The sequence below is a fragment of the Equus asinus genome, chromosome 12 (genome assembly GCF_041296235.1).
Source record: "Equus asinus isolate D_3611 breed Donkey chromosome 12, EquAss-T2T_v2, whole genome shotgun sequence".
In the NCBI taxonomy this organism is placed as follows: Eukaryota; Metazoa; Chordata; class Mammalia; order Perissodactyla; family Equidae; genus Equus; species Equus asinus.
This window is the reverse complement of record NC_091801.1, coordinates 15,415,446-15,442,722: the sequence shown is the minus strand read 5'-3', so window position 1 is coordinate 15,442,722 and position 27,277 is coordinate 15,415,446. Positions and strand designations below refer to the sequence as shown.

The 27,277-nt window shown below is 42.6% G+C and overlaps 1 protein-coding gene across 6 annotated transcripts in view; it reads right to left on the bottom strand.

The window, feature by feature from the left end:
• Positions 1-13,001, bottom strand: part of NCOA2 (nuclear receptor coactivator 2) — a 268,109-nt gene extending 255,108 nt beyond the window's left edge. For 4 of the 6 annotated variants that reach the window (XM_014862661.3, XM_070481100.1, XM_044780309.2 and 1 more), the window contains exon 1: positions 12,700-13,001. The gene's annotated coding sequence lies outside the window, so the exon portion shown is untranslated. Of the gene's footprint in view, positions 1-12,333; positions 12,623-12,699 lie in introns of those variants that run through there. The other 2 variants (XM_070481098.1, XM_044780304.2) reach the window with 2 other exon arrangements.
• Positions 13,002-27,277: the final 14,276 nt, after the last annotated feature.

Here is a 27,277-nt window from a genome sequence, read left to right as displayed (position 1 = left end):
GTGTTCTTAGGTTTAATAGTGGTATTGCATGTTGTTATAAAAGGTAATGACTTTGTTTTAAGGCAATATATTTCACAGATAAAGGGTCATCTGTAACTTACCTTCAGATAGTTCATCCAATACACACACACACACACACACACACACACACACACACAGGGGACGAGGGAGAAAGACAAAGCATATACAGCACTGAAATGGTGGTTATTTCGCCACTCCTTCTACCACGACCGAGGCACCATGGGAGCTAAGAAAAAGAGAGACACATGACACTGCGTATCATGAAGCACCGCCTCACTTTCCCACCCGAGTTGTATACTGTTTCTACTACTTAATATATAATTGGTTGGTGACAGAATGTGAATAGATGACAGATAGATAGCCTTCTGACTTATTCTGCAAATAAAATGATCCCACAAAATAAGGAATTATTGTTCAAGTAGAAATCTGGGCAGAAGATTGAGAACATTTTTATAGGTATTGTCACGAGTATATATTAATGTGTGGACTGTAAAGGCTTTGCCCTTTGGATAGTTGTAGAATTTCATTATTTATCTATTGAGACATCAGCCTTTCCGGTGACACTTTGGTTCTCTTTTTTATCACTTCTTCAATGGAAGGATTTTAAGTGCTAACCCTGGTATATTCTCTTTGTAGTATTTGGTTTTGTTTTATTACCTTTCTAGAACTACTGAATTTCCCCAAGGTTTTCTTTACCTTTTTTCTCCTTTCTCCACTATAAACTGAGATTATTAATCCCTCTTCTCACCATAGTGTCAAAATATTCTGCAGAAGAAAAGCTAGTAAGTCTGGATGTGAAAAATGTTCAGTTTTACTAAAGCAACAAAGCCCAAAAGTCTTTATTGTTTCTGATTTGAAGGTAAGTGGACTTTCTTCTTTTTCCATAGAACATTTTTTTTGTAAAATCTGGAATCGATGTTATAAGCAACTTTTGAATAATAACCTTTGAATATTGTGGGGCTCCATCTCTGTTTTGATTGTATACTTTGCTATTAACTGAGATCAGAAATATAAACTCCCCATAAATTGAGTTTTATATGAAAGGACTGCTTTCGGAATTTTAGAGTAACTCGTTAGCTTTCTCCAGGCAAAGCAAAGAGCACGAGCTTGTATGGTCAACACATGTTCACAGGAGGCCAGGAAGAATGGACTAACAGGTACAAAGTCTGGTTGAAGAGCAGAAATAGGGAAAAATGGGTTTGTGACAGAGCTATCTAGTAAGTGTTTGGGAGTATCATTTGGCAGTGAGTGGGAACTTATACTATTATAAAAAGGATATTTGGGGAAGATCAATCTATTAATGACTTATGGCACAGAATGAGAATTTGTTAAATCAGCTGAAATCAAAATACAGTTTAAAAATGAAAGCCTTTAAGCAGTTCTGTGTACTATTTGGCAGGAGGAGGAGAATGAATGAAAATATACACACATGTATACACACACACACACACACAAATATACTCCATCTTTACTATTTCCCCCAATTTTAGCTAAGCAATAAGAAAACAGGTACAATTTCCTGTTGTACCTGATTCATTCAAACAAGCCAATGCATACAATCATTTTAAACATATTTATAGAACACAATAGACAAACCAATTTTAATGCCAGGCTATTCAAAGCGTTTTAGTTTATGGTTTTTCTCCTTGATATTAAACTCCAAAGAATGTATTTCAAAATCCTAATTTGTTTTACTAACATGTTATGAACAAATCCTCCATACATTTATCTTCACCAAAAAAAAAAAAGTCTATATAAGTAGCCTATTCCACTTAAAGTAACAAGTACTATAAGTTGACAACTCAGTTTGATCAAGTTGATAAACTAGTGGTACGTCCTTAAAATCTTTCAAGCTGCAAGGGCATGGACCTGCTGCTCTGGATTTATTCTATATACACCTTCATTAATTTACGGATTTCAGTCAAGGCTTTTGCACAGATATTTCCCATCCACATGCTCCCAACCTTTTTAGCCCAGATTCGGCACCGCCACTCCTCTCTAGGCCACCTCCAGTTTCTTTTTGAGCACTTTCCTTTTTTTTTTACCCCCATTATACACTCAATCCCTTCCTTGAAGAGAGTATACATCTATGAACAATTGAGGCAGGCCCAGAAAATCTGGGATAAGGCTGCTGGAGACACTTGAACCTCACTGGGAACTTTCTCAAGAAGGGAATGGAAAAGGGCTTGCACAGCCAAGAAAGTCTTCAGCCCTCGGGGAGAAGGCAGCGGCTTCCCTGCTCCTCTGGGGGCCCGCCAGGCAGCCTGGAGCTCGGCTCTGACGATCAGCAGCCCCGGAAGGCCTTCCCTTGCCTCACCTGGTCTTTCACCCGCTCTCAGGTGGAGCAGTCCCCTCACTCCTCACCTGCAGAAGGGAAGACATCGGCTAAATGCTCTGTCTGGTAATACAGAGCACAGGGAGAGACGGGCTGGGGTTCAGTGGTACTTGAAGGGAGCAGCCATCAGCCCTGCCATCCTGTTCTAGAATTAAAGATGCAGATCAGAAGACTCTCTACATGAGAGCCAGCCAGCTCCTGATGGGGGATGAGACGTAGACAACTGTTGTCCAGGGGAACATGTGGGACCTCAACGCCCTGGGACTCACCCTATGCTCAGCCTACAACAGGCTCTCCCTTCTCTCCCCTTCCCTCCCCGCCATGGAGTCAGCCTGGCCTCCAGTGACAGTGAGAAGAGGAGGCAGCAGCTGAGGGCCACTCCTAGTGAGAGAGTCAAAGCCCTGCAGGAGCCCCAGCTAGCCCTCCAGCCTGCATGCAGGGCCAGGCCACTGCACCCAGGCCCAGGTCCTTCCTGCCCAAGCCTTTGCTCGCCTGGAGTGGAAAATCTGGGGTTCCCTTCATCTCCTGGCTCTCTTCTCTGCTGAACGCCTTTCTCAAAGGGAGACTATTTACTACTAAAGTGAGATCATCAATGATTACGAGAATGCTGTCGTTATTATGTGAGTGTCCTTTCACCAGAGAAGGATAACGCTCCAGCTTTGTTTTCTAATGTCCTTCAGGGTCCAGGCATTCTGTTGACTTGTGTCACTGTCAACTGTCACTGTCAATATGTTCAGTTCACAATGAATATTATGTCATTTTCTTGTGTTATATCTAATAGCTTAAAGCTTTCCATTTATTGGAATTCTTAGCTGTACACACCTCTTGCTTAAAATAAAAGGTAGCACAGCATAAATACGAGATCTTTATGTGACTTCCATTTCCTTCACTAGGTTCCATTATTCATACCATTTATTTAGAAAACACTCTCGTGGTGCTAGAATACAATAAAATGACATTTTTTAATGGGATAAATATTTTTATATCACACTTTGACAGAAAAACCTTAAGGAATCAAGATATTAATATTACTTAAAACAGCAACAAGAACACTACACATAAAATAAGTCTTAAAATAAAATTACAGAAATTGAAAATATAATACACAACCATGGGGCCAGAAACTCCAAAGAGGTGGGTAAGACTTTAGGAATCTGGGTACAATTTTCACCCATCTTAAATCATCTTACTATTTCCAATTGACACCATTCTGACCACTTGAATCTTAACACTTTGAAGACATCTAACATTATAGAGCCTGTAACCATATCCTTAAACAGGGGAGAAATAAAATACATAAAAGGGAATGCAGTCCTCAATCCTATTAGAGAACAGAGGCTCAGCCCTCCAGTGTGCTGGACCACAACGTTGTCCAGCAACGGACTAACTTTCAACAACAAATCAGCCAATTACCGCACTGGGCCTGTGTTAAGTGATCTGTTTTCAACCTAATGGCTTCCTTAACAAATAGCCAGCTTCTTCACTAAGTGCTGTTAGCAGAGCAAATCCGTTTGGTAAAGAAGCAAACTGTAGTTCATGATCATACATGAAATACTTAATGACAGTAACAGACTTCCCCCATAATCTTGATTGTGCTCCCTTCACTACCATCCATCTTCCATCTTCAACTTTAAGAAGAAAATTGAGAAAGCTACGGAAGCAGGATACTAGGAGGCAGAGCAGAAAAGTCTACAAAGATTTATACCTAAACTGAAGCAGTCCACAGTTGCGCCACTCTTTTCCATTCCATCTCCACTTTCGAGTACTGAGCCATGGTGGCGCTTGGTCTCAATGCACAGCACACCCGACACAACGTCCACAACAGGCTGCGGGCACAAGGTGGCAGGTACAGGACAGCAGAATCACCTGAGACACCTGCAGCCCCCACTGCCTGTCTCCATAACCATTACAACCAGCTTCTGTAATTTCAATAAATTCTATTATGTTAAGTTTGTAGAAATTCATACACTCCTGACATTCAGATTTTTAGTAAAGAATTTATGTATTCCTTATTTAGGAATCTAAAATTCTATGTGAAAGAATTAGCCATCTATGTTCCAACAATGACCAGAGGTGATTACCTAATAAATATATTTATGAATAATTCTATTTTAAAAAACATATATACAAGCACATTAAAAATGCATATTTAGAGGGGCCAGCCCGGTGGCACAGTGGTTAAGCTCACATGCTCCTCTTCGGTGGCCCAGGGTTCACAGGTTTAGATCCTGGGCACGGACCTAGCACTGCTTGTCAAGCCATGCTGTGGCAGCGTCCCACATAAAACAGAGGAAGACTGGCAGAGATGTTAGCTCAGAGCCAATATTCCTCACCCAAAAAAAAAAAAATTGTATTTAAAAAGTTGTTATCCATGTAACTATCTAAATTTTCCATTTGGTTTAACTCAAGATGGCCAAGAAATGAATCAAGTAAAGATAGAGGTTCCTCTAATATATGCCATTCAATTTTTTAATTTACATTTTGACAAAAACTGAAAGCTTTTCATTATTAAGCATATTAACAATAGAATTAGAAATTTTAAGATAAATTAATATTAAATATCCTTACAAATGCTACTGTACCACCAAGAGCAAGGGAAGTCATTTCATGTTTGATTCATGAGCTGATTTTATAAGCAGGAATCATCTGCTAGAAAAAACAACCCTCGTTTAGACAGGCACTTCAATGGGCAACAACAGAAGCTTCCAGAACTCACTCATGCCCCAAGTTAAGCCTCGGAAGATGTGGGATCACACTTCATATGGACACACTAAACGGATAAGAGAAAATCCATGCATCATATGCTCCTCTAAGGACAAGTCTTCAGTCCCCCGCAGCTGGCACACTGACAGCAGCTTGTGCTGATGGCACACGCGCACAGGTGAAGGAGTTCCCTGCTAGCTCTCCTCACTCCCTGCAAACAATTGAGCAGACAGAAGAATTCCACAAATAGTAAAGAGAAGTCAGATGACGGAATACATCAGCAGCCTTCTTTGGGGACTGCAATATCTCAGCACCGGGTCACGCATGCGACGTGGACTGCAAAAACTCTGCAACCGCACATCCCGCCCCCACCACCCAATAGTTACACACACTACAGTTAAAGGTATTTTAAAGGAGTAAGAAGCCAAATATCTGTATCAGTGTTCCATCCTTTCCACGTCCTACAGTGCTCAATCTATTTTCTACCTGTCCCCACAAGCAAGCTTTCTTGACCTTATTTTCTGCACTTTTTATTGAGAGAAACAATAGGCAACCTGAATATGCTTTTTCAAAATTCACACCTGCCTCTTTCCCTCGTGGAGAATTCCTGACCTGTGTTACCTGAATGAAGCACCAGGTAAGACACAGCCACTCCGGGCTGAAAGGAAGCACAGCCTACCAGCTCACAGGGACACAAGTCAGGGGGCAGGGCTAAGGGGCAGTGTTTGCCTGGGTTCAAACTCCTCTCCAGCACTCTGGCTGTGTGACCTTTGGCAAGTTATCTGACAGCTCTGTGCCTCCACTTCCTGCTGTAAAAGAGGAATGATAACAAGAGCACCTACTTCACTGTGGTACAGCGAGAAATACACAAGAGCATAAATTGGGCACCGTAACCCTGCACCAGGTCTTCAGTAAGCACTCAATAAATGTCACCTGTTTTTACTTCATCCATTACAGTTGTTATTTTTTGAAGATTAAAAGACAAGAAAAAATCCTGCAATTTTAGAATTGTTAAACACTGGGCTGATGACTCAAAAAGCTGGAGAGCCTAGTGGTTAAGTTGGGTGTGCTCTGCTTCAGCAGCTGGGGTTCAGTTCCCGGGCATGGACCTATACCACTTGTCGGTGGCCATGCTGTGGCAGTGACCCACATACAAAACAGAGGAGGACTGGCCACGGATGTTAGCTCAGGGCAAATCTTCTTCAGCAAAAAAAAAAAAAAAAAGTTGGAGACTATCTGCTGGTCATAAGATAAGTAACACCTGTTCAAGTAGAGGCCTGCATGGAGGCAAGGGTTCAGGAGATACCTGCTGACATAATTTGCAGGACTGGAATTATCCAAATCAATTCATTCCTTTTATGGACTAATCAACCAGACTGAGAGCCTTACAAAGGCCTGCAAACATTTGCTTTACCAGATTCCTAACAGGAAGACTTTCTCAGACTCACCACTGCCTCTGATATTTATGATTTGTTTCCGCACTCACTGATCAAGGTTAATTTTTCCCCCAAAGTTTTGCCCAAAGGACAATGACTTAATCCCCTTTAAGTTTCATCTCCTTCTGGAAAACTGGGGTAAACTCTATTTTACAAGGTTGTGGCCAGAAGAAAAGAATGGAGCACACCTCAAAAAGCCAATTACAGGTTGCTGGCACTCAATGATAGCTGTTGTCACTTATGCTGCTAGCGTTGTAACTTTCCCAATACAGATATTTTGGTCCAAAGCAAAAATGAGTTACATCCAGAAAAAATGACAACAATAACAGAACAGCTGTGAAAGGCTGTGCAAGGGAGTTTTCCATCCTTTAGCAAGCTAGGGTGGTAAGGCCCAGAATACGTTAGTCTTAAAGCAGCAACAATGCACAGACATCACAGAAATGGGAGGTCCCTGACACGCTGCCCTGCTCCCTTTGACCGAGTAAAGATTGTCATCCTGACAACACAAGACATGATATGGGAGGAAATAAAACAAAACTAACTATAAATATTCATACCTTCATTAAAGGAATCTATTTAATCATAAGCTAATCAGTCAAGAGGATATTTAACAACCTTTTTTATTATAAACATTATAATCCCATTTTCGGGGGGAAAAACCCAAACCCAACTCAAAGCAGAATTTTCTGACATTACATAATTAAAATTACACAGAAAAAGAGAACAGATCTTTAGTATCAAAGCAAATTGAAAATTAAGGCAAACGTGCCCCTTTCCACCTCCTCCCCCACCAAAAAAAGTCATCAGCCACTCTGTGTTCTCCCTTTAAGCACAGGATTTGTATGGATGGTTTATGCTATCAAAGTAAACCGCCAAAGCTGGGACACTCAAATACCCATCAAAATAAAAACCCAAACGAATGAAGGAAACAATGGTTCAATGAGGCAAGAATGCAAAGACAAGATCTAAGAAGTCCAAACTGAGATTTAAGTTGGCCATTGGGAACTCTTAACACTTCCTAGCTGGCTGCCTATGTAAGGCGTAAATTCTGCCAGAACTAACCTGCTAATTGCAACTCTCCACGTAGCTGTCAAGCGATACCCAAAGTAAAACCGGTTTTTTCTTTCAGAACCTTTAACTAGTTGTTAATAACTTCTACCTACACGTAGCTTTCCTCTCTTTCTTACTTAAAATTAAGATTCTATGTCCAGAAGCCTCAAAAGCAGCTAAGTAAAATACCACCATGGGTTCCCTGTTCAATACTTCTCTAGAAACTTCCAACTAGGAAACCAACTGAAAAATCCTGGAATCAATGTTTCCACAATTGCATTATGTCATCACAGCCACTGGAAGCCAGAAATGTGGTCACTGATGAACTTTTCATAGGATAGACACATAAAATCTTTGTCCTAAAAGCCAAGAGTATGATGACCCCTGTGGACCATCTCATCCGGTAATTTGTTACCTTCACAGCTCAAGTTTACCTTTAAGATTTCCACTCCTTTTCATACTCAGTTCTGCCTGAGTTTTACAACAGCTAGGAAAACTACACCAGTTTCTCAAACAGCCACAAAAGTCACATTCTCACCTCTATTTAGAAATTAGTATCTAGAATCCATAAAGTGTTTTTCCTTTATGCGAACTGAATCGAGGGTCTGTGACACTGAAATTGTATTTTATAGCTTCTCCAGACATTATTTTTAATAGATTTTAAAGAGTAATATGACACAATATTCTTGCTACAATTTGCAATTCATAAACCCTTCTACAAGCCTTTAAAACAAAAAAGAAAAGAAACACGTAAAGGGTAAGAACATCTTTTTCATTTAAAAAACAAGGCACAGAGGTAAAATTAGCTGGAGATATGAAAAGAGTATAAAAAATTGAGGGTTTTGTTCTGTTTTCCCTTAAATGGCTTTCATTATTGGTATGTAAATATAGTCTCATTATTTCATTAGGGGAAAAGATTCTGATTTGCTGATTTTATGATTTACTGCAATGAAAGAACAATACTTTAAAGCAGTGACTTATTCTCTCCCTCCTATTCTCTTAATTTAAAATTGATAGAGCATGTAATAACGTAAAACTATAAATACAAAATATTGAAAAGCTAGTAATTTCTTAAATAGCAGTTTTGCCATAAAAATAGCTAAGCATTAATTATGCTTTTAAGTATAATTTCAACCATGACATAATAATGGTCAAAATATCAAATAAGGACATACTGTGCATTTCAGAAAATTAACCTTCTATAAAAACTGTTTAAACAGACCCTTTTTTCCCCCACTGCCCAACATCCCAAGGACTGCTTAAAAGAATTGCTTTTAACCCAATACAACACAAACAATTTTTTCTAAGAAATCCAAGCTGTCAACTTATGGGTCATATTTCAACCTGATGCGATCTGAAACAGCGAAGGTACTGAATCCTTAAATATAGGGTGCGTAATGGAAGCCCTGCTCACAGGTCCTTGATTCTGAGGCCTGGAAAGCGTTCACAAGATATAACTACAGATGGAGCCAACCAAGGAGCATTACCCATCTACGGACTCTCACACCACAGCCCAAGTCCCCCTGCAATCTTTACATTTTACATTTCCACTAAAATGCTCCTCTAACACTGAGCGAAAGTCAGGTAAATTATGTTTAACCAATGCAAGGTTAAAATCAGAGCCAAACTATCTAAAAAATACTAAATTCATCACTGGTGAGCGCTTTGCTACCCTCTGCTTCAGTATCCTGACATCTAAAAGTCAAAGAACTCCTCTGTGAAGACCGAAATTCCCAGGAGGAAGAAGGCTCAGATCCAGTCTGAGAGCACACAATGGAATCACAGCTGACGATGCACATCTTTTTCTAGATGTCTCCATATGCTTGAGAGGGTTCTTTTCTCCCCCCCTAGCCAGGCATTAGGGGACTTGCTCCTCTCTGCCACCAAGAATCTGAGAATGTTTTCAAGGGTTGTTGTAGACAATGAAGTAAAATAATGGTTTGCTCTTGAGCATACAAAAGAGAGAGAAGGGCACACGTCAGTGGCCATCAGTAACTAAATTAACTAATGATGGGGGTTTCGAATGTCAAATTTTGAATGTTGTGTTAATTTATAATACTCCCTACTTCTGGCACCTAAATGTTTGTTTTATCTTTGCAGTTTTTAACTCTCTTATCATTAAAATAACACCTCAAGGGTTACAGCAAAATGCAATTAATTTTTGTCTACATGAACACTTAAAAATATACTGGATTGGGAATTCACATTATAAATCTGAACTGGTAAATTATAAGAGACTACATTTGTAGGGTGTGGTAAATACTGTTGCCTAAAGCTACAGTCCCCCTCAATTCTTTCTTAGTAACCCAATATTAACAGAAGCTTGAGAAACCAGTACAGATAAGATATATATCATGCACAACAAATAGCTCAAAAAAATCCTCCTGAGATGAGTTAAATTCATGGGATACTTATCAAAAAATGAATGGATTCATTCTCAATTTAATATTATTCCCTCTTTGAACTCCCAAAGATTCTACAAATTCCAGCTGGGAAAAGGAGCCTTGCTGGTGATAGTAAGCATTACCCTCACCAACAAAGAACAGGAGCACATACACACACACACACACACACACACACAAAAGCACTGTAGCAGCTGCTGTCTTTTTAAGACTGCTTTTCCTGCAGAGCAACCTGTGATCTTTCTAGAGAACCCAAGACCTACCCTCCCTATTCTTAACAGTCAAGAGTTGAGACAGTCACCAGACAGAACCCAACAAACAGCTTAAAACAACCCAAGATGCCTCCTAACCTTGCATAAACCAGAAAAGTACCCACACACGTACAGTTCAGCAGTGTTTAAGCAGAACGAAAATAATTTATTTTTAAGAATCTTTTGGGTGGGAGTAATCTGGCAACTACATTTACTCAGACTTTTTTTCTGTAGACAAATATTCTTTGACTAGCCTTGCTCCTTAAATACCAATGTTTTATGTTTCAAAAAGTGATGCTTTGGTTCCTAACTTAATTTCGTTTACTCAAGAAAAAGCAAAAACACAAAACAACCAAAAATGCATACCATAAGCCACAAGTTTTCTTTTTTTTTTTTTATGTCATCCCCAAATGCCGAACTTTCAAGTGCACTTTGGGAACTGGCGGTCTAATTAAACAAGGAACCAGTGAAGCCATTATAAACAATGATGCCTTACACTCCCAATAATCAATTGACGTAACGCTGTCCGACGCCTTCCTTTTCAGAGGACACTTTCAAATTTCACCGTCCCCACGCTGGGGTAGCCGAGTGAAACGGAGGGCGAGGTAAACAGGTAACTTCTCTGATCCTCAGCACGGAAACCGGGCGCTGAGGTCCAGAACACGATCACTCCAATATATGCCATTTTAGAAGCGGGCCTCGGAGAGTTACTGCCACATCGTAAGTGGCTTTAGACTTCGTCGTGTCTAAGACAACGTCTCTGGTGGTACCAGAGAACTACAGCATCCCGCGGACCTCTACGTGCCTCCCCGGGTCAGAGCCCCTCTAAGTGACACTACCCCACAGATCAAGGAGCGGGTGACTAGCGATGGACAAGAGTGGATAGCTCTTGGCGTCTCCATGACTCCCCCGCCCCGAGTGCCACTCCGCTCTAACTGGTCCGGAAGAAACCCCGCCCCCCTCCTTCCTCCGGTCCCCACGATTGGCTTACCCACACCCGGCAGGTCAGCTCCCCGCCTTCGATTGGCTCACTGCCCCATCAGTCACACGCAGCGAGATTCGGGTCGGTGGGAGGGGAAGGCGTCGGAGGTGGTGGAGTGGGAGTGGGCTTAGAGGACGAGGTGGCGGAGGAGGGTGTTCAGGCTCGGTCCCCGGTTGGGGAAAGTTTCCCCTGCCAGTGACAGACCCCGAAAGCGTTAGGCTCAGGCCAGCTCCGGGACAGTGCAAGAGGCTCGGTTCCCCGATTCCCGCCCCTCAGTCCCGCAGGCCCCGGAAACCACCAGGGGGAGGGGGAGGAGGGAGGGACCATCTAACCAGGGACGGACCCACCCCCGGTCTCGGAAGAGGCGCCTCCGGGACTCCCCGGAGGGGCGGGGAGCTGCGGCCCGCAGCGACGACCCCGGCCCCCTCCGCAGGCAGCCCTCAGGGCCCGAGAAAGAAGTGTCCCCGGGCCCGGGGTGGGACTGTCGCGAGCCGGCCGGGAGGACACCTCCCGCTTCCCGCCTGGGGCCCTGCGGGCCTGTCTCCTCAGGGGCGGGGAGCAGGGAGAGAGAAAAGGGGGCGCTGGCGAGCCAACCCGGAACCTCCTGGACCGCCTCCCGCCCCCGGCCCCGGCCCCAGCGCGCCTCCTGCACACATGCCCGCACCCAGAAAGTTAAGTCCGGGGCGAGCCCAGCTCGGCGCCGCCGCGGCCGGCCCCCGGCTCCCCGCCCCCACCGCGGCCGGCCTGCGCGGCCCGAGCGCCCGCCGCCCGCCCCGCCCGCCGCGGCTCCTTCCCGGCCGCCCGCGGCGCCCCTCGCCCCCGCCCCGGCGCTGACACGGCCCGGCCCGCCCGCCGGGCCGCGGCTCCCCCGCCGGCCGCCCTGACACGGCGCTTCACCTTCACACACCCCCGAGCACTTCCCGGGTCCTGCCTCCCCTCGCCCGGCTCCCACCCGCCGCTGCAGTCGCTCCGCGCTTCCATTAAAGAATGCACCTTCTCCGGATTCACCTTCCCGTCTCTGCCTCCCTCCCCCCGAGGGGGCAGGAGCCTCGGTTCGCGCCGACCCCGCAGCCGGCGGGCCCGCGGGCGCCCCGCTGCCCGGGCGGGGGCCGCACCCGCGCCCCCGGCCTCCCCGCCGCGCCTCGGCGCTCACCTCCGGCCGGCGCCGCGGGCTGCAGCCTCCGCCCGCCTCGCGCTCCGGGACTCGCCTCCCGGGCTCTCGCAAAGCGCTGGAGCGCCTCCTTTCTCTCCCGGGGACTCCGCGTCTCCCCGCCGCTTCCCGCCCTCCCCACCCCCCGAGCCCCAACTCCGCAGCTCGGCGGCGTCTCCGGGATGCAACTCCCGTTCTCCGCGCGCTCCGGCGGCGCGCCCCGCACACAAAAACAGCCCTCTCCGTGGTGCACGGCGCCGCCGGGCTCGGCGCAGGAAGGGCAGTCGCGGCCGGGGGTGGGGACGCGCGCCCCCCGCCCGCCGCGCGCCTCCCGCCCGCCCTCGCGGCCCCCAGGGAAGGCGCGGTTACCGGCTCGGGTCGGTCACGCCGTCAGGTGCCGGCTGCCGTCGGCGCTGACCTTCGCCGCCGAAGCTGTGGCTGAGGCTGCGGCCGCCATGTTCCCGTGTTAATAACTGCTGCCTGGTTGTTTATTTCAATGGAGATCCTCCCCCAACTCCCTCCTCCTCCTCCTCCTCCTCCTCCTCCTCCTCCTCCGCGTCTCCGCACTTGCGGAGAAAGACAGACCGCGCGAGCTCGCGAGCAGGGGAGGGGGCTCGGGAGCCAGGCCGTCCCTCCCTCCGCCTCCCTGGCCGTGGCCGCCGCCAAGTCCTGTCACTGGGGAAAGGACGGGGCGGAAACTTGCCTCCCGCGCCCCCGGGGAGGGGGCAAAGGTGGACGGAGGGTTCTCCCGAGAGCTGGCCCTGGCCGCGGGGTCCGCAGCATCTCCGTCGGCGGAGTCCTCTAAGAAGGCGACCCGGGAAGAGGTGAAGAGTGAGGGGAGAAGGGAGAGGGGACAAAATGGGTGACTGTGGTAGAGGGAGGGTGACCTATGGGTGACTGGAAGTGAAGAGAGAGTAAACAGATGACTCCATGGGAGGGCAAAGGGCAGTGCCAAAAAAGAAAGCGAGCGGATGGGACAGGCTGGTGCTGCAGAGTGGAGGCAGCGAGATCTTGGGGGCTGCACACCGCGAGGAAGATGCCCCGGACGGAGACTGGGGAGAGCCGAGCGCCAGGTTCTCCCCGGGAGGAGCCTGCCGCCCGCGCTCCGGCCGGGCCCCACCGCCAGCAGCCTGCACCCCGAGGGCGCACCTCACACGCCCGCGCCGGCCGCTGCGCCCTGGAGGCGCCCCCAGTCCATCAGGTCTCCCTCGGTTCCTACGAGCATGGGCTTCTCCTGTTGCAGCCGCGTCTGGAGAGGGGATGGAGGGGCGCGCCTGTGGGAGGCGAGCTTATGGGGGTGCCTCCCGGCAACGGCATGATAAAGCAAAAGTGCACACTGTGTGAAACCTAACCTGGTGGAGCTTTCTCCTCCCGACGTGAGCCACAGAAGTTTTTTTTATTGGAAAGTCCACTTTCTAGACATCAAGAAGTGATGTTGGGGGACGCAGGAGACTTCCACCAAAAATTCGAGGAGAACCCTCGTTTAAATGTTACTTGGGTCCCTTTTATGCTTTGCAAAAGCAAGTTCTTCCCAACTTGTATATTCGTAATTAGTCGGAAAAATAAGGCTTGTTTAACAAATTTCCTTATTTTTAGTCTTAGAAAGGTAACTTGCCGTAGACAATCATAATGTTTATTGAACACTTACTATGTGTCTGGCGCTGGGCTAAATGATTTAGATACGCTATAGGTTTTGATCCTCAAGCCTTACAAAGTGATGACCATTTTTATCCTTCACAAAAAAATGAAGCTTAAGTAAAGTAATTTGTCTAGGGTCATCCAGCCCGGAAGCTGGAGAGGATTTGAGCTTAGTTCCGGTGGGCTCCAAAGCCCACGCTTTGAATGGTGTCTTTCACCTCAAATTTGTGGGAATACTACCAATTTTATTTGGGGAAAGAAAAAATATATGTGTGTGTACGTGTGTGTGTGTGTTTGTGGATCGAAAATGTTCGGAAGGCTATAACAAGTCTTAGCACTGGGGATTATAATAAGTGAGTGTGTAATGGGGTACTTTCACTTTTATTTTGTACACTTAACTATGGTGTTTGAAATGTTTGCATTGACCACGTAGTCATTTAGTAAATTTTTAAAGATTATTTTAATTCTCTGGCATACCAAAATTATGTTCCCTGAAAACTCAAAGCTCTGCGAAAAATGGGGAGAAACGGGAAATGGAGGGGTTTGTTATGGCCTGTCTTCCACTCATGCTAGAGCATTGTGTTCCTAGAATAAGGTAGTAGTCCCCTGAGGTCTGGCACATTGCTGGACTCTGATTTTCTTTGCTGTCCACCTCCTGCCCCCCAATTGCGACTTGTGATAAAAAAAAAAAATTCTCCTTCTTGCTTTCTGTCCTTTTGTGGCAGAAGTCCAGAGTCCATCAGTCCTATGCAACAGTAGATTTCACACTTTTCAAAAAGCACCCATGATATCGGTGCAAATAAATGACTCGGCATTGCGTTTCCATATTACTCAATAAAACTTGCTACATGCCCAAGATACACAACTGTTCCTACAAAAATAAAACAAATAAAAAAATCTGACAGCATACCATAATGAGTTCCATGTCCAGCTGCTCCTCGCTTGCCTGGAACCTTGAGGAATCATGTAACTTCTGCTCTCTAGGACGGTCTCTGGGCTCCCTCAGCACTTCGTACCATCATTATAATCATATTCTGTCTTGTACTGAAGTTTATACATTTGTCTTTCTCTCAATAGATTGTAAGCTACTCAGGGCCCGGGACCATGTCTTGTTCTTGTTTTTACATGCCATGGCTCCTAACAAGGTCTCACATAATGTTTGTTATTTAACTGAATATATAAAATGTAAGCAATAGTATGTGGCCCAATGCCCCGTCACCTCCCCCACCTCACCCTCCGATACCTTGCTCATATAACATGTTTATAAACAATGTTCTCAGCGTTTTGAAAGAACTTAGATTTCTGTGAGACCTCAGAATAGTTGTTAACATAAACTAGCCATAATTATTAATGAATTATCACTGTCATAATGTAAGATGAAAAGGAAGAAAAGTCAGTAATTAAGTTGACTAGATGCAGTCAAAGAAAAAAAAAGCAAAGATATAGGAACTGGGTATATTACCAACAGAGGACAACCCAATAAAGAAAAAATGTGGGTGCAAATCATAAAGGGGAAGGAAATTATTGAAATTTAGTAGAAGCAGAAACTTGACAGACCATGGATGATTGGGCAAGTAGACAAACCGAAAGGAAATGTCAGCTGAATCATAAATGCAACATAAAGTAGTAAAGAAAATGATAATTTATATATTTAATAATGTGCCTAAGATAATCAGAATATGTGAATACTATAAGGCAAGAAATTCTATTTTGTCTGCCTTCTTCATTAAATTTCAAGATACTTTCTTTATACATAAACTACATAACAATGGGAGGTTTGATACCATTTTTGTATTATTAACACTACTAGCATGCATTATAATATAATGACAGGTAACACGGGATGGTAAACAGAGCTATAGAAGATAGGGAAATAAAACTATGAACTGGGCTTTACTACTTTGTGACCTTAGACAAGTCACTAAATAGCTCAGTTTCCTCATCTGTATAATTATTGCAAGACTCAACAAAAATGATGTACATAAATGTTCTTTGTTAACTGTCCTGCTCTTTATACAGATGTAAGGGCATCTTATTATGTTGACTAGATCTGTGTGTAGCAAAGTTATCTCTATTTTGGTGCATTCTCAAATCACAAAAGTAAAACCTATAGTACATTCTACCAAAAATGTAATCATTGGGAGGGGAATCAGTTAAAACATTTGTCTGGAAATTTGATTATTGAACAAAGCAGCTATTTGATGAAATGTTTTATTTTTATGTTTTGCTTCTCTCCAAATCCCTTAAATAGTATAGCTACCATAGATGTGTCTAATACAGGTCAAGCCTGTTGCATATATTTTTATTTCTAATCAAAGTAGCCATAATATGTATTATTATTTCTACTTTACATCTGAGAAACCTGAGATTCAGAGCAGTTGGCCTGTGCAGGATCGTACAGCTGGCTTTGCAGCATGGCCAACAGATTGTGCTTGGAGTCTGTTCTCCATCACTGAACATCTCTAGTACTTTAAGCATTATCTTCATCTTTACTTCCTCAGGACCCATAATCATTCTTTGAACATAGTACATGCTCAATAAATGATCATGAAATGAATGAATAAGTGGCTCCCTTCAAACCACACTGCACACTGTCACAGAGTTCATATTGCCACTTTTATTCTATTACGTTCCCACCTGAAAACACTTAATAATCCTTCATTGCCTACAGAATACAGTTCAAATCCTTTATTTTCAAGACTCTCTTCAGTAAGACCCTAACTATTTTTTGTAGCCATATCTTCTTAAACAAAAATAGACACAAAATACTTAATACACCCTCACTCATTCTAGGGTGTTCTGGAATCAGACTGGCATGAGTTTCGATCTTGGCTCTTAATAACTATATGAACTTAAGCAGTTTATTTAGCCTCTCTGAAAATCCTATCCAGTACAATAAGGCAGGAAAATGAAAAGGAAGGAAGTAAAACCATCTTTATTCACTGATTATGTGATTGCAGACATATAAAATTCAAAAGAATCTATAAACTATCACAATGAATGTAAGCTCACAGGATACAAAGTCAACACACAGAAATCAATTATATTTCTGTATATTAGTGAGAAACAATTGGAAAATGAAGTTTGTTAAAAGGTCATTTGCAAGCGCATAAAAAACATCAACTACTTAGAAATATATGTAATAAAAGATGTGCAAAATTTCTACATTGAAAACTAAAAACATTGCTGATAGAAATTCACAAAGGCCTAATTAAAAGGAGAGATGGGTAGACTCAATATTGTTAAGATTCAGTTCTTCCCAAATTGATCTATGGATTCATTACAATCGCAATCGAAATCCTAGCAGGACTTTTTAGTGATAATTGAACTGCTAATTCTAAAATTTGTATGGAAATACATATTATCTAAAACAACCAAGGCAAACATGAAGAAGAACAGGTTAGATAACTTACACTACTGATTTCAGTCCTGACTATAGGGCTACAATAATTAAGGCACTGTAAGAACAGACAAGTAGATCAATGAACAGAATAGAGAGTCCAGAAATAGACCCACAAATTTACAGTCAATTGATTTTTTACAAAATCGTCAAAGAAATTCAATGGAGAAAGGAAAATCTGGTCAGTAAATAGTACTGGAACAACTAGATATCAGTATGGAGAAAATGATCCCACCTCACACCATACACAAGAATGAATTAGAGATGGATCATAGACTTAAATGTTAAAAGCTAAAACTATAAACTTCCTAGAAGAAAACATGGGATAATAAATACATTTACAACTTTGGGGTGGTCAAAGTTTTTGGGGTTTCTTTGGGTTTTTTGCTGAGGAAAATTCACCCTGAGCTAACATCTGTTGCCAATCTTCCTCTTTTTGCTTATGAGCCACTGCCACATCATGGCCACCGCTAGGCGAATGGTGTAGGTCTGCGCCCAGAAAGCCAAACGTGGCCACGGAAGTGAAGCATGCCAAACTTAACCACTAGGCCACTGGAGCTGGTCCCAAAGATTTTTTAAATAGGACATGAAAGACACTAATCAGAAAAGAAAAATAAATGATAAATTGGACTTTACTAAAATTATAAACTTCTTATCAAAAAAGTGCCACTAAGGAAGTGAAAAGGCAGTTGACACATCGGAAGAACATATTTTCGATGCACTTATTGGGCAAAGTAACTGTATCCAGAGTAAGTAACGAACACCTCCAAATTAATAATAAAAAGACAAACAACCCAATAGCAAGATGGACAAAAGAATTGAAAAGGCACTTTATAAAAAGTATGTGAATGGGGGCCAGCCTAGTGGCGTAGTGGTTAAGTTCAATGCGCTCTGCCTGGGCAGCTCAGGTTCATGGGTTCAGATCCCAGCCGTGGACATACATCACTCATCAAAGCCATGCTGTGGCAACATCCCCCATACAAAATAGAGGAAGATTGTCCCAGATGTTAGCTGAAGAACAATCTTCCTCAGGAAAAAAGAGGGAGATTGGCAACAGATGTTAGCTCAGGGGTTAAAATGGCTAACATGATAAAGGCTGACAATACCTAGTATTGGCAAGAATGTGAAGCAATTGGAACACTCACTCATTGCTGGCAGGAATATACAACCACTTTGGAGAACAGTGTGGCACTTCCTCATAAAGTTAACCATACACTTACCATGTGACCCTAAAGTTCTACTAAGTATGTACCTAAGAGAATATTAATCTGGCTGATGGTTACGTTTGGATTATGGTTCATCAAATTTATTGACTTATACACTTTGGATTTGTGTATTTTGCTATCTATAAATTATACCTGAACAAAGTACTATTGGCATTTTAAAAAATGGAGTAGGAGAGGGGCTGGCCCCGTGGCCGAGCGGTTAAGTTCGCGCGCTCCGCTGCAGGCGGCCCAGTGTTTCGTTGGTTCGAATCCTGGGCGCAGACATGGCACTGCTCATCAGACCACGCTGAGGCGGCGTCCCACATGCCACAACTAGAAGGACCCACAACGAAGGATACACGACTATGTACCGGAGGGCTTTGGGGAGAAAAAGGAAAAAATAAAATCTTTAAAAAAAAAAAAAAAATGGAGTAGGAGAGAAGTTCCCCCAATATAATGAAGTGTATCTACAAAAAGCCTATAACAAATGTAATACTCAATGGTGAAACATTGACAGCTTCTCCCTGAGACTGGAAAAGAGAATTGGGAATACAATTGCCACTATTACTGTTTGTATTCAGCATTCTACGAGAGAATCTAGCTGATATGATTTCTTTTAAAATGCTATAACTACTGCTAAGGAAGAAATAAAACTGTCATTATTTGCAGATGGTATGAACGTTAATGTATAAAATCCAAAAGAATCAACAAACCTTTGGAATTAAATTTAAGAAAATCTCTGAAATGAAAGGTCAGTATACAAAATTCAATCGCATTTCTACATATTAGAAACAATTAGAAAATGAAAACTTAAAATGTAAATTGAAAAGCTGTTTGGCAATATCCATTAAAGCTGAGTGTGTCTGCTTTATGACCCAATAATTCCACTCCTAAGTATATATCCAGTAGAGTTCCTAACAGAAGAATGCATAAATTATCATGTTTCTGCTCGATGGAATACTATATTGAAATGAAAATGGACAGACTCTGGCTCCATGCAATAACATGGATGAACAATATAAAAATAATCTTGAGTAAAAGGAGCCAGATTTGAAAGACTACTATTGTGTGATGTCATTTACATAAAGTTCAAAGACGGACAAAACTAATCAGTAGTGATAGATACCAGGACAGTTGTTACCTTTTGTGGGGTAGGTGGTGCCTGGGAGGCACCTGAGGGAGATTTCGGGATGCTGAGAATATTCTCTTTCTCATCTGATTGGCAGTTACATGGGTGAGTTCATTTCATGAAGGATTTCGTGTACACCTCATTCAAGGTATACACATGACTTGTGACCCTATGTATATCATACTTCAACTTGAAAAGTGTTATTGTTGTACGCATTTACTGATGTCGCCCTAACTAGACTGCAAGCTCCTTGAAGATGGTGATCATATTTGAGATTTCTTAATATCCCGCACAGATTTTAGTACAGTGGCCTCCTAAAATATTACTTTACATAGCATGAGTAGATACAGGTTCCAATAAAGTTTGTTTAGTTTTAGTATAAGTACAAATAATAATTTAAAAATGCATATGTATGTACAAATATAATCAATTTAAGAAGTAGTGACATTTTTCCTACAATTCTCCTTTTTCTTATGTTTATCTTGAACAACTCCAAAATAAAAGTGTCTGTTAAAAGTAGAATCAAGGAGCGGCCAGCCCATGGCCAAATGGTTGCATTCATGCGTTCCTCTTAGGCAGCCCAGGGTTTTGCTGGTTCGGATCCTGGGCACGGACCTAGCACCGCTTGTCAGGCCGTGCTGAGGCGATGTCCCACATAGCTCAACTAGAAGGACCCACAACTAGAATATACAACTGTGTACTGGGGGGCTTTGGGGAGAAGAAGAAGAGAAAATAGAATCTAGGGGCTGGCCTGGTGGTGCAGCAGTTAAGTTCGCATGTTCTGCTTCGGCGGCCTGGGGTTCACCAGTTCAGATCCTGGACACAAACCTACGTACCACTTATTAAGCCATGCTGTGGCAGGCGTCCCACATATAAAGCAGAGGAAGATGGGCACTGATCTTAGCTCAGGGCCCGTCTTCCTCAGCAAAAAGAGGAGGATTGGCAGCGGATGTTAGCTCAGGGCTAATCTTCCTCAAAAAAAAAAAAATTTACTTAAGGAGATTCTTTCATTACAAAACAACAAAAGCCCATATTTAGACCTCGTTTTTCTTTTAAACTAAGTGTTAAAGTAAATTACTAATGCAGGGTATTTTCTAGTTCCCTCAGTCCCTGATTTACGCATGGCCAACCAACCATCTATGATTGGAACTCCCTTCTCTTTCCGCCTCTGCCCAGAGTTTTTCCCACCCCTGTTTCCTTCTCCCCATCTCATTACAGGCTATACAGCTGTTTCTTTCCCCCTCTTCACAGTGGTTTCATTTACAGTATCACCATTTCCTCCTAGCTGAGTCCTCACCTCGAGTGTCTTTCCCTCACTCTGGAACTCCTGCTGCCAGCTCTAAAATACGGCACCAAGCCAGGTCATTCTGAGTACGCTTCTGCAGGGCAACCACATCACCCCAAGACTCACCCTTCTAACCTAGACATGCTCAGCAGAGTCCCTCCCCAAGGACAGCAGATTCAGTTCTGGTTTTCCGAAGAAACACACACCTGATGGTTATGTGCTATTACGATTTTGAATGTCACAGGTTTTGGGAGCGCAGCTCTAAGAATCTAAACTCCTTGCAAAACCTTGTTTCCGTAGAAAAATATGTTCTGCCTCACAACCAATCAATGAAAAAGTGAACTTTTGAAATAAAACCATGAGGATTGCCTGTACTTTTCATCTAAGACTTCAAAGCTTTTCCCAAAAACATGGCTTTTTAAAAAAGCCTTTTGCCATAGCTAATAGTTATTAAAGGATTTGTTATATTCACAGCTAAGGAGCATTTATTAACAACCTTTGGACACGAAGTGCAGAAGATAATGCACAAATTATTACCAGTGTATTGGATATGCTTCTTTCCATTTATTAGTTTAACAAATTTATTGAGCTCCTATTCTGTGCAAGGTATTATTCTCAGCACTGGAGACCCACGACTGAGCAAAACAGACGACACTCCTATCTTAATGGAATTTACAGAGGATGCGGCTCTGGTGACTATCTGTTGAATGAATGATTGAATGTGGCTAAGAAAACCCTTAGATGTGATAAATATTTACATTTTACAACATTCAGTGAAATTAGTGAACAAGGGGGTTGCAGAATGTAAATTAGGGGAATTTGTCCCAGCAATCAAGGTTAAAATATTTCCTGGTTCGAATGAAGCACTACTGGTCTGAGTGTTGGTGATCACCACCGGAAGGCCAGCACCTCTACAAGCCACCCGGCCCGCGCTTTGCAGAGCCCTGGTTAGGAGACGAGTGCCAGCCCACCGCTACCGCTATACATTTGTGCAAATATAACTTTGAGACCAAAGTGTATTTTATCTACAAGTAATTTTGATTTACCATCTTAACTCCAAGGACTCAGTATCAGTTTACGGTGGCCTTATAACAAAGGACAAAATTTTACCAAATGTAACAGAGGCTTTAGTCTATAATTGGGGTGCATTTGGAATCCCATCTTCATAGATATTGGTAATGTATTTCTTCTTTGTGATATTACCTAGGATTGCAATTCCCTAATAGGAGATATATTTATATATATATACACAAAATATATGTATATATATATTTTTGTGAGAGAGATTAAATTTAAGGAATTGGCTCGTGTGATTGTGGGAGCTGATAAATCCAAAATTTGCAGGGTGGGCCAGCCTAGCAGAAGTTGTTGTTGCAGCCTTGAGTCTGAAGGCAGTCTGGAGACAGAATTCTCTTCCTTCTGGGGGAACTTCAGTCTTTTCTCTTAATGCCCTCAGCTGATTGGATGTGGCCCACCCACATTATGAAGGGTCATCTGCTTTACTCAACATCTACTGATTGAAATGTTAATCACATCTAAAAAATACTTTCACAGCAACATCTAGACTGGTGTTTGACCAAACAGCTGGGCACCATAGCCTAGCCAAGTTGACATGTAAAATTAATTGTCACAGTCTGCTGCTTATCAACCTGACATTCATACACATCTCCTTAAACCATACTTAATTTCCAAATAAAGACAGTGACAAAGTCATACTTGCACCTAATGTGATACAAGGATCCAGTGTGCAACTGAGAGCACACCAATTCTTTCCCTAGTAGAGAGGGCAAAGTCTTTGGGTAATGTTCACCCTTCTCCTTGATATCCTGTAATTTAAATACTCTGATGTGAAGTCAACACATCTTGTGTTACATGATAAGGGGATACAGGAGGGAAGAAAACAAAGACAGATAGATATAGATAGATACATATGTATATACACAAGCATATTCATAACGAAATAAGGAAGAAATATTTATAAAATTACAGTCCTCGTTTCTTAACTGGCACATGGTCATAGTTGGTATTTATGACTACCTTCTTCTACTACCCATTCCGTATTCCTTTTGCCCTCAGCAAGCAACTTGGCTGGTTATAATTGTTTACCCAGTAAGGTGACCTAAACCTTCATTCATGAAGCGTCTGGGCCATTAGTAGCCCTGCCTGCATTAGATGGTTGTAGTTTTCCATTGACTTTAATCCAGGGTGTGGTATGACGAGAAGCCCTGAGGGATCTCCTGAATTCCAGACATGCCCTTCCTTACCTCCATTGTGTAGTAGCAGCCCAATTTCCCTCTGGTAGTCAGGATCAATCACCCCAGCCAGTACAGTAACTCCCTTCTTTGCCTGTTAATTCAGAGGCATGAGAAGCCCAAAGTGGCCAGGTGGCAATCATTGCTGCGTCTCCCAGTGGAAGCATTCTTCCCTTTGGAACTAAGACCTCTCGACCAACAGAGCATAACGTCACAGGGAGAGAATGCAAAAAGTATTAGTGAGGGTGCCACTTCCATTTCCACCCCTTAATTCTTGGACCTGTGAATTCTGGCTATGGGAGAAACAGCACAGGATATTGGACCCCAAGTTAGAGCATATACAGGCTCCTGGAGAACCTTGCCCCAGCCCTGCAAGATAGCGCCACCTAACTGATTATATAACTGAGCCTTCAAAAGGCCATTCCACCATTCTATCAAGCCAACTGCTTCACGATGGTGGGTAAGATGATAAGAGCAGTGAATTCTATGAGCATGGACCCGTTGCTCCACTTCATTTGCCATGAAGTGAGTTCCTTGATCAGAAGCAATGCTGTGTGGACTACCATAATGGTGGATAGGATAAGCTGTTCTGTGGCTACCAGTCCATCTCTTTCCCCAGCAACTCTTGTCATCACCCAATGGGCTCATAAACAATGTGGTCACAGTGGCAACATGGACTTCCATTCACTAAGGCCAACCCAGCTATGGCCACCACTGAGGGCTGAATCTGCCAGCAGCAGAGACCCATCCTGAGTCTCAAATATGGCACCATTCCCCAGGGTGATCAGTCAGCCACCCAGTGGCAGGTTGATTACATTGGCCACTTCCATCACGGAAGGGGCAGCATTTTGCTCTTACTGGAATAGACACTAGCTATGGATGCGCCTTCCCTGCATGCAGTGCTTCTGCCAAAACTACCAGCATGGACACCTTTGCCAAGGAGCACTATCTCTTTGCTACATTTTATAAAAGAATATACATAGCGCTGAAACAGTAGTTACAACAGCCCAACTCAACTTTCTTTTGTGACCAAAAATCTAGTACTCTATTAGCAATATAGTAGTTTAAATAAACTTGCTCTAAATGCAAAAAAAAAAAATATCATTCATAAATTAGTATTGGTTATAGGCATCCTCTCAGCAATGTGGTAGATGTGTGGTACCCAAGTGACTGCTGTGTTCAGCGTGCTTTCCATCCGTGTACACAATGGGCTGTCGGTGCCAAGCTGAGAAGTTTTAGATCCCTACGGCATAATTTCAACATTTCTTTATAGTATAGTGGAATTTTCTAGGATTTTATAAAGAACAAGATATCCAGCTTCTTTACTGCGGAAATTCTCCCAGTGCATTTGGCTTGATTTCATTCTTGGCTTTTTCTTGATTTTTACTTACGTTTATCATATGTTAAATTTTAAGTAGGGACGTTTTTGCAATTCTTTAAAAAGTTTTTATTCTCAGTTTTCTCACTCCTAAAATAATGTTTTTAAATGAACCGAAATGATATATCATATAGCATGTTTTAAATAAATAGTAAGTGACTTTTTGTAACAGTATCTATTTTAAGTACAGTGCTATTATGCATAATCTGTTTTCTTTTAAATTTGCCTTTTTTTTCTTCCCTTTAACATATCATTAACTTGTGATGTTCTTAACTACATTCTAACTTTATTTTGGAATGATTATGCTTTCTTCATAAGACACTCTTTTACTTTCTTTTTCTTGCTCTTTTTCCGTTCCCTACAAAGTATTTCTTTATAATTTTTTTTAAAGATTTATTTTTCCTTTTTCTCCCAAAGTCCCCTGGTACATAGTTGTGTATATTTTTAGTTGTGGGACCCTCTACCAGTGGCATGTGGGATGCTGCCTCAGCATGGCCTGATGAGCAGGGCCATGTCTGCGTCCAGGATCCGAACCAGCGAAACCCTGGGCCACCAAAGTGGAGCGTGCGAACTTAACCACTCGGCCACGGGGCCGGACTCCCTATGAATTATTTCTATTCTATTCTTGGTCTGTCCTATTGGCTCTTTCTTACATATTTTTATTGCTTATTTACTTTTAATCTATCTCTGTAAGTATCTTTTCCTATAATTCTGAATGATTTAAGCATCATCTATCAAAATGAGTTTTTTTCATCTTTTACACAAATGTTTAATCAGTTTTCATTTGTCATTTCAAGGTACCATCAGATTTGACCTCAATTTCAAACAACTTCCCATTTGCTATTGATATAACTACGGTGTTTGTCTACATCTTATTTTCTTTACTTTCAATTAAACATGAATTATTATTTTCTAAGTTCGATTTAGAGATAATGCGATACAAACATATTCTATTAACGTGCTTGAAATTAGATTTTAACACATTCCTTCTTCAGAGGAAGCCCACACCTGCCTCTATGGTGGCACATATGGCACGTCACCATATTTCCTGAAGCCTTTTTTTTCTTAGCACTGTATTGTAAGCCCCGTGAAAGCGGGGAGTATATGTAAATCTCTGGCGTCTGGCACAGTGCAGGTTTTTAATGAATAAATAATAAATGAATGAATGAGAACAGTTGATTGTATAATTTCAGTGGTCCTGTCCAAAAAAACACTTCCTCTTGCCAGCTCCAAATGACACTCCTTTGGCAAAGGTCAGATCTTTCCATTTCCCAACTGGGCTTATTTTACAACCAAAATATCCTTAGAAAAATGCATTCGTTTTCATCTATTCATCCACGGGAGAAGTGATCCATCCTGATTGAAGATGAGAATTATGTCCCCATCGTAGCAAAAATAAATTATGAGCCCCCAGGTGATTTTAAAGTGCAGGTGAGGTTGAGAACTGCTATGCTAAGATAGAGGTAACTGGTGGCAGTTTCTAAGGAGCCAAGAAAGAAGAAAACTAGTATCTGTAATGACCTGTGGCAGAGGATTCTTTGTTGGGGAGAAGGGGCTGGGAGTTTAAGAGGAGCCAGCTCTTCCTTCAGGAGGCTGGAGAGCAAAGTATTTTTTAAAATATCTATTGTCTTGAAAAATTAGGAGGAAAGATTATAAGTACTTTGTTTCTTTCTCTTTTTTTGGTGAGGAAGATTGGTCCTGAGCTAACATCTGTTGCCAATCTTCCTCTTTTGTTTTTTTCCTGCTTTTTCCTCCCCAAAGCCCCACTACATAGTTGTATATCCTAGTTGTAAGTCCTTCTAGTTCTTCTATGTGGGATGCCGCCACAGCATGGCTTCATGAGTAGTATGTATGTCGGTGCCCAGGATCCAAACCAGCAAACCTTGGGCTGCTGAAGCAGAGCGTGGAAATTTAACCACTATGCCATTGGGCCAGCCCCTATAAGTATTTGTTTTTTTTTTTTTTTTTGAGGAAGACTAGCCCTGAGCTGCCATCCGTGCCCATCTTCCTCTATTTTATATGTGGGACGCCTACCACAGCATGGCTTGCCAAGCAGTGCCATGTCCGAACCTGGGATTCCAACCGGTGAACCCCGGGCCACCAAAGCAGAATGTGGGCACTTAACCGCTGCGCCACTGGGCCAGCCCCAATATAAGTACTTTCTAAAGAGGCAAACTTTGAAGAGGAAAGAATTTTAAATTTAAATTTAAAACTGAGGTCAGAGATTCCAACAAAGGCTAATAAAAGGGCCCTTTGAGTTTTGTTGGGATTTTTACAAAAATACTCCACAGGCTCACAAATACAGCAAATGTATTGAATATACAGACTGAGAGAAAAACGTAAAGAATAAAAGTTGACACAATGGAACTTGAGAGAAGAAAAACTGTTTTAAAGAATTAGTCGTCCCCAAATTTGTGTCTATGCTATCATTGCCACAGCATAAAAACTGTAAGTGAATGTGGATGAGAAGAAAAGAAGAGAGACGTTAAACAATTGGTACGTTTAGATGTATTATTTAAACTTGAAGCCTGATGTTCTGGTTCCTACTTTGCTACTAACAAGCTGTACCTCCTTAGGCAAGTCTCTTCACTTCTCTGGGATAGCAAAATGAGGGACTTGAGAGCTTGAATGAAATTAGTGCTTCTTGCAGGATTTCTCTA